Source organism: Calonectris borealis, chromosome Z (genome assembly GCF_964195595.1).
Source record: "Calonectris borealis chromosome Z, bCalBor7.hap1.2, whole genome shotgun sequence".
Lineage (NCBI taxonomy): Eukaryota > Metazoa > Chordata > Aves > Procellariiformes > Procellariidae > Calonectris > Calonectris borealis.
In genome coordinates this window covers 74,536,465-74,549,538 of record NC_134352.1, presented here as the reverse complement: position 1 = coordinate 74,549,538, position 13,074 = coordinate 74,536,465, and positions in this window count along the sequence as shown.

Below are 13,074 nucleotides of genomic sequence, written 5' to 3'. Positions count from 1 at the left end.
ATAAGAGTGGGAGAAGCAGGAACAACATGAGGGGAAAAAGGAACAAAAGGCATCTAGCCCGTACTGTGTAGCAGTAGCAGCGTCAAAGACCAATTTTGATGCTTTCAGAAAAAGATGTGGCCCACAGTGTGTGGTCCTTACTCACCTAAGCAACTGCATTCAGCCCTATGGGAGTCATGGTGTCTCTGCAGGCCCGAAGTGTCATACACATTTCAGTTGTTCCCCTTCACCTTAAGCAGTTTTATAATGAAGAATCCCAGCCTGTGGTTGATTCATTTTTCTGACCCAGAAAGTTATGCACAAAAATTCGTTAATCCCAATTAAAAATGTCACTTAATCCACCTCATCATTAGTTCTCTTACAGTATTTTCCATAGCTATAAATTCAGCATTTCTCCGCAGACATGTTTTTCGGCTACCTAAATGCTTTTTAATAGGAACAAATCCTGTAGTTGTGAATCAGTAGCAGGCAGAATGGCCACGTACTGCAGTAAGAGCAGAGATTTCAGGCTGGCCCTTTACGACTAAAGTCATTTCAGATACAGGTTATATTCCCCCCAGAAATAACTCACACACAAATCAAGAATCACTTGACTCGCACCAACTAGCATTAGCAATAGTCTGAACTGCCTGCTGCAGATTGAGAAAATTCTTCACAGGCAGGTTCACTGAAAACATAGTCCCCCCTAGAGGTTGAAAAGATGAAATATTTTGACATCATCTGTACTGCAAATACATCCTGCCATTCAGACTTTCAAATTCTTTCCTTGTTTTTCAAGAAATCTTTTCTCTTTTTATTTCAAGGAATCTATACTCTTCTGGAACACACCTAAGGGATTTCTTAGTGCGACGTGATGTATCTGGGTGTCTCTTCTTGTGTTTTGTGGTCTTACCTTTGTATACTTATGTAAAAATGCAACACAGCTTTTAGGTGAAAATATTGCAGCATGAAAACTTGAGCTGATCCAATGCTAAAAAAATAAATGGAAAGGGGACATATTTACTTGCTTTTCTTTTAAGAGACACCAACTTCTGTGTAGATATGTGTACAAGAACTACAAGATGACAAAACTACACACACAAAACGTGAGCATACATACATACAGTAATACACTTTGCAGAACTCGCTACTCTTGCTATCTTAACAGCTTCCACTTCACAACACAAAGTAAGGTAAAGGCAGGCAGGTGGATGTCATTTTTATATTACAAATGGGGAGAACAGAACTTGGGAAGGCAAACTGTGATGTCCCAGAAGTCTAGGGTGATGTCAAGATCATCCCTCTATTGCACTGCTTGTCTTCACTACTGCTCCTAAAATCCTGGCTTGATGGTCCTCAACAGTCACACAGTCCTATACCTACCCATCCTTTTCCACCAATACTGAAAGGTGAGCTGAGATGCAGCCCCATGAGAGAGGTGCTGTTCAGTTATGTAAAAGCAGATGCTACGATGAAAAAGACTGACCCCCAAGTAGTTGCAGATCGTGCTCATGCTCCCAGAGAGTATTTCAAAAGCACGTACTCTTCTAAAGCATACAAGTCATGGGGCTAAAACTCAACCTCACAACCCAATGTAATCCGATCAGTATTTGCTGTGTTTCCACACGTCTATGGACAATATTGAATGTGAGGTAACAGGGTGAAAGACAGCAAATCAGGAAAACTGCAGAGATTCAACATTCAAGGCAAAATGCAGGAGGGCTGCCGTGGCTTACACAAAATTCCGGCTCTCAGAATTTTCTTAGGAGGTCCCAGTCTGGCATAAGAAGAATTATGGCAGATACGCATGTTAGGACATACCTTGATTTACCAAAATTAAATTATTGACAACTGGTATGAGTTATAGCAACTTCAGGAGGGCCCAAATTAATACCTTGGAAGTGATGCAGTATAAATCACAGTCAGCAAATGTGTCTTGTAATAGTCTTATTTCTGCGCCCCATATAGTTATAGCAAAGGAACTGGATCCATACCTTCATTTCCTTCAGAAGACTTTGGAGACTCCCTGAAGCACTGCCCTTCACTGCATGCAGGAACAATATTAATGACCTTAAACTAAAGAAGTCTCATTAGCTGTTCCATGATACACTTTCAGCCACCTCATTTCTTCTCCTCTTCCTTTTCAGGTCAATCCACCTGGCATTATAGCAGGGATAAATCAGCTCTGACATATTTTATGTAAGAAAAAGCTGAAGAGAGGCAATAGATCTGCTTGTGAAGTTGCAAGAATAACCCTATTTTACAGCAGCAGCCCATCAAGACAGCACGTTGGAATTACATTCCGTGTTTCCTTTCCAATTAATGCCCTAGTCTGCATGAACAATAAACTGTCTACCTTACTAATGAATATGTCCAAATATATCATACATTGCCAAGGAAATATAGGCCTCATTCAGATTCATGTTAGTTTTAAAATACGGAGAAATAGTTTTTCATTTCTATGATGCCACTAAAATTGTCATGAATTGTGTATAGCATTTTTCAGTTTCTAATAACTCATCACCCGTCTTGGGAAGGTTATCCTCTGATAACCGCAGGAAGAAACACTGCAAGTACTATGTGGGGCAGGCAAAATCATCTTTTGAAGTGTTTCAAAATAAGAACAGTGTACACAAGATTATATAGCTATTGGAAGTTAATTTCTCTTCAGTAGTCCTACCACGTCCAAATTGAAGTAGTTGCTTTAGGGATTATTAAAAAGCACAGTTTTCTTTGCTCCCCTATAACTAGTATTAATGAAAAAATAATTACCTGTACTTCTGCAGTCACGGCATGTCTGCAGCTGCAACAGAACTTTGCCATGCCTATGCTTTTCATTTCTAAAATGAAAGAAAGCTATAAAAGACATGACTAGAAAAAAGGTCCATAGTTTTCAACAAACACAGCAATAACATATCTTAGCTATTATAGTGTTGTTAGCTCTACCTACTCTAGCCTGCTTGATATTGCCCTTTATATAATGGCATTATACACAGCCATTATATATAAACTAACACTGTTTTCAGTTGCTTATCATTTTAGTTGAACATTAACAGTTTGGGTTCATGTTTTCAGCATGTGTGTCTACCATGTCATTTTTTTGTTGTCCTTATTCTAACTTCAGCTGGAAAATCTTGGCCATTCCTCATTAGATTAAGGAAATATTCATTGCCTTACACCTATAAAAAACTCTGGCAACTTCTTTTTGCCTTTGGCCCTTCAATTTGGGGTGGGGGAGGGGGGAAGCCTATGTGTGAGGGACAGGCACATGAAAATGTGTTTGCATTTAACCAGGTGTGAATTCTAAGGTTAGAAAGAGCGATGTTCCTATAAGCAGTCCTCCAAGCAGCAAAAGGTTAACAGCATAAATCCTCTCCCCTACATGTGCACCATCCCCTTGCAACTTGCTTATCACATTGTACCTGCACTGTCCACCCCCAGCAACCGAGCTTTATCCCCACCCCAACCCTGACCAACCGGTGACCCAATGGCACATACACAGGGATGAATACACTTGCTTTGGGCCAGGACTTTGAGGGATCTCAGCTGCTCCAGACTGCTGGGTGAGGGTACCAGAAGTAACACTGGGAAGCCTCATTTTGTTTTCCTTGTATAGTCCAGGGGAAAGCTGGACTGCTTCTTCTGACTCCTCCTGAGACATCGCAGCACTGGCAATTCTCTAGGGACAGCTGGGCACAGCAACTCCTATCTGTGTCCTACCACAGGTTTCCCAAAGCACTTCACATGCTTCACAGAAAGAAAACACCCTGGATAACAGGAACGGATCCTTATGTTTTATATTCAGTTTGGGCAACATTCAGTTTGGACCAATTTTTTAAATGATTCTGATTAGTAACAAGAAAGTGTGCTATAGTTGTTATAAAACTGTGCTAGGGAGAACTTAGTCTTGTTACTATGTATAGATGTGTCTCAATCTCAATCCGGCATGCACAAACCATAACCTCTGAAATTATACTAGCAGCAAGCAGCAGAACAAGTAAAGGTGTAAGAGTTCAAAAGCCAACCAGAAATCATGGACTCATTTGTTAACATGTTAAAAAGAACCAGCTGAGCATCAATTGCCAGCATTGACTTTGAAGGTAATTAGCTGCCAATAAAAGCCAAGAACACCCATTCAAATGCAAGTCACTCCTCTTCTCACGCTAAAGTTTGGCAGGTGGCTTGTCTGTGTGTGGTGTGTGAGTGTTGCGCTGCAGAAGAGCTTGCGCAGTGTTGAAGCAGTGCCAAACATGGAGCCAGACAAGGTGGACAAACACTCAGAAGCAGTGCAACGCTTGTGAGCTTCCCCGTAAGACAAAAGAGGAAATCTGAAATGACCGATCAGGCTGAGCGTAACCCAGGTCACAAGTGGAAATAAGAGGGTTTGGCCTCAAGGGCAATGGAGTATGGCATTACTCATCAATCCACAAATGAAAAAGTGCACTGATGGTATGGCACAGTTATTATGTGGTGCAGGCGTCATTTCTGAACCACATACAAACAAGAGCCAGTGCTCTTTTGGGTTCATTGCAAATCTATGAGTAATACAATGCTCTACTGTGAAAGTTGTTTTGTGGTGTGTTGAAAACAGTTAACAGAGACGGTAAAACAGGGATCTTAATTTTGAGCCAGACCCAGGTGTTTGTCAAGAGAGTTTAAATTTTTTCTTTATTTATATGGGAATTACTTGTAAAACGCTAAGTGTAATCCAAGTATAAATTCAACCAGCAACAAAATTCAGGATTTTAATTTGCTTTATCTCTTGAAAACACGTAATGTGGTACTGCCATTGGAAAGCTATGCCTGATCAAGTGATCTGTCATCAACTGGACTTCAAGAAAAAAGGAACAGAATTCCCAAAAAAGACAGAACAGTGGAGTTCCACTTTTTTGCAGCAAGATTAAAATTACAAAGAAAAACCGAAAAATGTGGATTTTCCCCCCTGAAAGTCTTTGCAGAAGAAGCTCCTTGTTTATAGGGCCACAGACTAAACCCATGCCTGAAACTTCAAGAGCAAAGATGAATTACATGGAATTCTTGCATTATACTTCAGATGAAATCTTGTCTAGTTCCTTTTGCTAGGTGAAAAAGTATGTCTCTTCTATCTTTTGCTCTAAAAATCCCTAGTGACAGCAAAATGCAGTGCACAACAGGACTCCTATTGTCATTCTGTAAGAAAAGAGACCAATACCCTGAACAACTGGAAGCAGGTGCCTCCAGTAAACAAACTGTATCTCCACAGAAATGAGAGGCCAGTGCGCCAGGCTCCACTGACTTGATTTGAGCTCTACAAGGTTACTCCTCGGAAGTGTTGGATTTTCACAGAGAGAACATTATCTTTCCTTTCTCTTCCATAAACAGTAAAGATTAAAATTCTTGTCATGGCTGTTCAAGGAGGAATAATACTTCTTGTCCGCTGCCTGCAACCCCAGACAACATACAACATGGGCAAAATGCAGCTTTATACACAGCAAATGTTATTTACATTAGTCGTTAGTTTTTTACAGCACATGCATGGTTCCACGGAAGCCTATGGAAGGACATACTGATCATAAGTTGACAACAAAACCTTCAAGACAGCTTTTATTTCTAAGATGAAATATTGAGGAAGCAATTACTGCCTTCTTTTTAAAAGTGTAACCTTGTAAAGTACCCCTGACTCATGTTGCCTCTCTCCAAAATGCACCTTCCTGTTCTGCCTAGGCTACATCTCTTTAGGCAACCAATTTCTACATTTATAGATAATACCTGGGTATACGTAATATCTGGATATAGAACAGACTCTTTATGCTAACTGAACTAAATTAGAAGGATAAATCATCTTGGTTTGGATCAAAGTGATGCTGTGATTTTCACTTTTGTTTTCATTTCCATGTTTCAGACCACCATCTGCAAGATTTGTCCCTGGGATTTTACTAATGTAAATACTTCGGACTCTTTCCTGGGCTCAGTTCAGCCTTGAATGGTCACTGCTGAAGTGCACAGGACAATGGCCACCTTGTTCCTCATGTGCATTTGCCTCCATCAAAGAACCATACCATAGTTTGAGATAAGTAGCGAGTGCTGAAATACAAATGTCTGCTGTGCCTTACCAACACCATAGCAATTCTGTCCAGACAACTTAAAAGGCTTTGGAGAGCAAAGATCATTTCTGCTCGAGATTTAGTAATTCTACAATAGGTACCTGTATTGCTTGTAAAAGAAATGTTAGAAATATTGTCATGGTGTCCCTCAAAAAGAGAGTTGGGAACAGACATCCCAGATCCACTGTCAACCAAAGAGCTGTTACGTGTAATCTCAAGACAGGAACTATTCTGGTGTGCTACTTTCACATGCATTCCCATATAAATGGAACAGAAGTCTCACGACATAAAGAAACCAGACATCTACGCTTTGGCTGGATATTCAGCACTACAGACCGTATCAGTTTACATAGTAATAACAGCCCAGGAACTGATTAATCTTTAAGAATATTCTGAGGGAAAATGTGGTTTATTTTTTAAGCCAGATCAGTTCATTGATATGGTTTGCAGTTGTGTTGGCATTTCAGAGCAAGAGATCTGAGAGGACAGGAGCAAGCTGCCAGAGATGGGAGGCAGGAAGTCCTTAAAGTTGGCATTAGCACTGAAATCTCTGTATGTCTTTTCTCTTACATGTTAATTAATGATTAAATTATGAGAAAAGTGTGGAAAAATACACTTTTAATACTATTGACAGATCTTGTTCCAGTGAGTTAATTTTTAAAATATTTAAAATATTTTATTAAATATAAATATGTCCTTCAGGAGTTCAGTCATTTCCAGTTTATTAAAGTACTAGTGTGGTAAAAAATCGATGTATGGAATAAACATTTGTCATTTGTCATCACATCTTGGAATGGGAACAAATGAGATTACCGAGAAAGAAGGATGAAGGCTCCAGGAACATATGGTTGGACGGAGGAAGACACGGCAGAGTAATGCAAATGCCACAGAGCAGAAAGTGGGATAGCAGTAGTCAATAAAGTGTTATGCACCAAAGCAAGTCAAAAAAGGAGATCTTACACTTAATGAGGAACTGGTCATTTCATTAATCAGTTAATGTAATTTAATTTGACCAAGATGGGTAAGAGGTCGACAAAAAAAATGGACAGAGGTTCACAGGTTCTAGCTCCTGCTAGAATGCAGGAACTTGGCACTGCAGAACAGATCACTTCTTCAAGCTGCCAGAAGCAGAGGAAGAGGAAATGGAGGTATCCTCATCCTCTCTGCAAAGGCAGAGAGGCCTTTTGGAAGTGTGGCTTCTATTTGCGCACTGACAACAGAGACCTCTAGGAAGTGATGTCTTCTTTATGCGCAGTTTACCATGTATTTCCTAAAAGCCTACTTGTTCTTTCCTTTAGTTGTGCATTTTGCATTTGCTGACAGCATGAGTAAATGCTTTTATGACATACAGACACACATAAAAAAAATGACTGCTTGAAAATGTTTAACTCATTCTCCTGTATGTGCACTTGTAGAATAAGGTCACAAGGACAGAAACATTCCTTATATTTGAAAAAAAAAATACCTCTTCCATGTCTTTTGCTGTCAAAGCAGACAGAAAGAGCAAACATATGCACTTGTGGAAATGTTCGCAGGAATTAGACCTCTTTCTGAAGAAGTAAGCGGTTTTACACTTCTTTTCTCCTCTTAAATTTTCCCGGCAGTGTTCACATAAGAAAACAAGGACAGAAAATATCAGGTTTTAATTCTTTTTTTCTTCAACTTTAATTGTTACACCATTCTTTTTTAATACCAGACAGACCTTTTCAGGAAGATGAGTTTGGCCAACTTTGTTCTCTCAAAGGCAGTCGGGAGCTGGTCCAATGTAGGACAGAGCAGCGCAAGATCCGAATGTAATTTGTAGCTGCAGTAGGACTGTTCTGGTTTTTGTGTACAACTGTTCTTACGGAAATCAATTGGACTGTCAAAAAAAAAGGGCAAAAAAATGGCTTGAGGTCACATGCATTCTGGCAGTAGCTGATCTGAAAGAAGGGGCTTTGGGCACTGGTCTCCAGCCCCTAGCTGGCTGGCTGGCTGGGTCCTGCTGCCAGACTTTACTGCCTTTCCAGATATGGCATGACAACTGCATGTGTAATTGCTACTTACCCCCATTCTGTCAGTATGATTTGAGTGTAAAAGGCGTTTCTGCTAAACTAGGTCATTTGACAGAACCGGGCTAGGGAGGGGCTCCACGTGAATAAATGCCAAGAGACTGGAGGGGGTGATAATTTCTGGTGTAGTGGAGAAAACAGCTCCAGGTGAGCTGCAATAACTAATTTCTTATCCCAAGGCAGCTGCACCCAAGATGGCATATTGGGCTCAGGTGATCTAGAAGATAAAATAAACATATATGTAGACAATATCTTTTTTTACTATCTTTCTTTCTCTTGTGGTTTACCCTTGGTGCCAATGTGAAACAGTACCTTGGTTTAAAGGGGTGATTGACCCTGTAATGTTTGTGAAAGGAAAGCTTTATGTACAGAGCCTAGCAGGATAGGCTGTATAAATATGTGCTACGTTCTCTCCAGGTATGGGAGAACCACATGAAGACAGAGCCAGAATCGTGACAAATGAATGGGGAGACATGAGAGCAATGAGAAGTGCAGATAGCCGTGACAATAATCGCTTTATTGAAACAAAAAGGTCTGTATTAGTATAGGCTGCATTAGTTTATTGAACACTTGTGTGATTAGATGAAACTGGCATAAATGTTTGAAAAAAATACACTTGGAGAGCAGCTATCAGTCAGCCTGTGTTAAACCAGAAGGATATTTCAAGCTGATTCTGTCCTGTGTTTGATTCTTGTCCAAAAAGTCATTAAGTGTATAAAGGAGGAAAGAGTCCACGTTAAAAATCTGTGAACATGTCAAGATGAAAGAGAGCTGACAAATACTTTAAAATTTTGGTGATCGTAACAAAGTGAAGAGGTCGTTTGAAGTCGATCAATTTAATAATGTCCGGTGCTTTGCCTTTCAGGAAAGCATACAGAAAAGCAGAATACAGTACAGAATAGTGCTGCAGAAAAGATTCTGGTCATCCTAAAGAGCCACAGACTGAAGATGAGTGAGCAGTAGGATGCTGCTATATTAGCACCTGTGTGTCAGGTCTGAGCAAGAGTCCTCTCCACTCTGCAGGGGTACTATGTTTGCTTTGAGCATTATCATTTTGAAAGACAGACAAACTGGAGAGTTCAGAAGGGAAGAACCAGAGTCTGGAAGCGTGTCCCCCTGAGACAGGTTCAAAAGTTAAGTTTGCTTAGTCTAGAAAACAGAAGACTGAAAAGAGATGCTGTGGTCCTTCCATACAGAGCAGATGTTTTAAAGATAGTGATCAGTTGTTTTTTCTGTTCCATGCTATTGCCAAGCCATCCCATCCCATTCTTCCAGGTAAACTGTGAATAAATAAAACTTTTTATCTCCCCTTGGAGTATCTTTTTTTCTCTGATCAGCATCTAACAATGGAGTCCCGCAGGAATCCATCTTCTGGCAGCTACTCCTAAGTAAGGAAAGTTTTCTGTCCTCTATCCCTTGAAATGATTTACCAGTTTAGTATTATTTTTAGTAAGATTCCAAATACTTTCAACTGAAAAGGACACAAAGAAAAAAGCCTTTATATAACATGTCACAAGCAGTTTGACAAAATTCACAGTTAAGATGTCCCTGTTTTCGTCAGCTTTCATGTGTTTCTTTATTTGAAGCAATGTTATTGGATTGTGTCCATGAAACATCATTAAAAAGGGATGTTAATGAGAAGATCACCAGAACATTTGAGTCATGGCTAAAAAGAGAAACGGAGAACATACTTTTCAAATAAAATTACTTTCACTGGAAACGTGTGAAATTAAGTCATAACTGCAATGAAAAATACGGTCAAAGGAAACAAAATCCTAGAGTAAAACATCTGTTTTCCCTGTGTAGTCTGCCATTTCCCCCGAAAATGGTCTGATGGAGGACTGGCAGAAGAAGCTAATGCAAGAATCTTTTGTCCTTTGGTATTTGGAGATAATTTCCGGTGCTATAGAGTATGATTGAGATTGCTTGGAGTTAAATTGAATTTGGAAATTCGATGGTTATGGACTGTAGCAATTGAATGATGTGGAAATGCATTTCTTGCTTCTAATCGCGTTATGTACAGAATTCCTCCATGTGTCATGTCATGCCATGGTGTGGAGGACTCTGCTCACAGAGAAGATGAAGGAACAGTTTGCTCTCCGTAACGTGCAAATCACTAATTTTTCTGGTAAGAGTATCAGGAAGGATGTCTGATCAGGCTAATTATTTTTTCCGCTAATTATTTTTTAAATTTCATACATTATGAAATTTAACTTTTCGTTGTATAGGCATTATGAAAATATATCCGTGGTCTGCTGTTACAGGCACAGAAAAGACTATTATCAGGGAAAAAATATCAGTGATATCTATAGGGGAAAAAAAGCTCTTCAGAAATTGGAACTCCATTATTACAAAAATATCTGAAATAAATCACACTTTCAGACTTTAAATTCTGAAAGACACGCTAAAATGAATCATAATAGTTTTTTCTAAGGGAAAAAAGGTTACCAAAAAGTATTTTGGATTCTAGAAAATTCCATATATGGGCAAAAAGTTTCATATAATAGAATAGCTTGGTGATGTTCAGTTATAGTAAAAGCTAGTTTAAATTTAGGTACAAAAACCGAGGGTGTGTCCAAGAGCCAGAAGTTTGGGAGAAATGTTGTATCAATTGGATTTTTAACATTAGTTCATTATAATAGTTTAAGTTGTGATTAAGGACAGTTAAGGACATGTGATTTTATTTTTTTCAGTTTATCACCCCTGCTCAGTATATGAAATTGCTAACATTTTATCTGCCTTTTTAAATGACTGCTGCCTCACTGTTTTATCTTAACCAAAGAATAAGAAATGGAAGGCAGGAGCTCTGAATCCCCATCTCACAGCCCAGTCACAAGACTAAGAGTAGAGACCAGAATGGGAGTCACAGATCCGCACAACTACAGACAGCACATCTTTTTGAGACCAGTATCCAAAAAAGATTTTAAATGAAAACCAAACAATGGTTTTATGTTTTTAGGTGCAAATCTTACTGCAGAATAGGAGTAATACTGTGAAGGAGGCGCAGTTTATCCTCAAGGCAAAGGTTTGGAAAAGTATCTTAATCCTAGGTATGTCACTTGGGTTAATAATGTGCCCCCCAAAACAATACATATGAGCTCTATGAAAATAACACAGGAAAGATCTGCATTTAATTGAATGTATGCACACCTACTATTTTTCATTATGTGAGTCATGACAAGATATTGTTGACTCAACTATAAGCATGCTAAAACTTTTTAGCCAAGTGAAGTAGGGGTAAATCTGAGAGGCACGGGAACTATGAGACATTAGTTATCATTGCTGTGTTTGTTACAAAGAAGCAGAAAGCCAAATCTAGTTTCGTTAGAGAAAAAAGGAAAAAAAAATCACCCAGCATCTCGTTTCTTTAAAAGACCTAAGGATTCCTAGTAGAAGTCTGATGCTCTTTTGATGTCAGGGAATGAACCCTGGTTTTAAGTTTCACCTAGAATTTGTAACCTGTGATCCCAGCATCTATAACTATGAGCACTGAAACTGGATGTCTCCTACATTTGACCAAATACAACCTTATTGTGTTTTACTCAAAAAACCTGCCTGGTAGTAGAGAACAAACTGGACCTGAGTTATTTGAATGCATTATCTCCACAGTTGCAGGAATGAAAAAACGGTGGCAAGAGGGGAAATTGAAGAGGACCTGCACCCTGGGACACAGGTGGGACAAAGCTGTCACTGTGCAGTGTGCTTCTAATCTACAAAAGGTCCATGGGATTTCTGCTGTTAGTAAGGATTTTCTTCCTAGCAAGCACAAACAACGCATCTCTTCTGGAAGAAGCAGAAAAATGCCTGGTATATATGGCAAACCCCTTGGCACCATCAAGACTCCTGGACTACATACTGTAGTGGCTCTACACGAAGCTGTCATGGATATAGAAACAAAATAAAACTGGCCTCCTTTACATGAAATATCAGTTATTTTTCTTATCCTCCTAAAAAGTTAACTATTTTCTGTTAATAATAAGGCCGCGAAAGTTGAAAAAATACCAAAAACCAAGGCTTAGATTCAGTTTTCCTAGCATGTTCCAGTTTGAATCACAGGTATTTTAATTTAATGTCAACTTTCTTTATTTTTTTATTTAACTTCACATGTTGTTAAATTTCTGAATCTACGCTTCTAAGCTTGCTCTACTGGACTTCTTAGAAGTCTACTGCTTTGTTGTATCAGCCCAGGTGAAATTAATACAGCAGAAAACTGCCCAAAAAGATTTCAATTCTCAAAGCTGAGATGGCTATATTTGCATGATTTTATAATGGGAGCTGATAGCTCTTTGCTGATGTGGGCTTATGGAAATCCATTAGGCCTTGGATTCAAATGATATATTTTGAACCCTGGATGTAAATGGATGGCTTTCATACAGTTTGATTTTCAAAATAGTTGGGTGTTTGCAAAGTTAGGAAATACTCTACAGTGAATAGAGTTGATTTAATGTACACCAAATATAAACAAACCCAGACACTTTACAGAAAGGCCAGCGCTGCATCACAATTGAGATGGGTTTCCCTAGAGCAGCTGGTGCAAGTAAATGGTATAGATGTGTTATAGGTTGTGAAATATTTTTCTTAAAATATCATCTCTTTCCCCTTCCTCAGGTCCTTGTATGTTCATTTACCTCTTGTTTCTCACTCTTTTTTATTCTCTTCTCCTTTTAAAAATTCTGATTAGCTTTTTTTTTAGATTTTCTTTTCTTAAATTTTGATTCATTTTTAAAATTTTTTAAATTTTTATTTCATTTTGATTTTTAGTTTTCCTAAATGAAATATAAGCCAAATAACATTGCAATTCCAATCGAACTTTCTGACCATGTTATTTCCAACAAACTTCAAATGAAGCAGAAACATCTGTTCATTCACTTGGTGATAATCATTAAAGCACACTGAAATCAATTTACACTGGCTTAAAGTACGGTTGAGTTCAGTCACACATCTTTAATTACGCTGCTTAA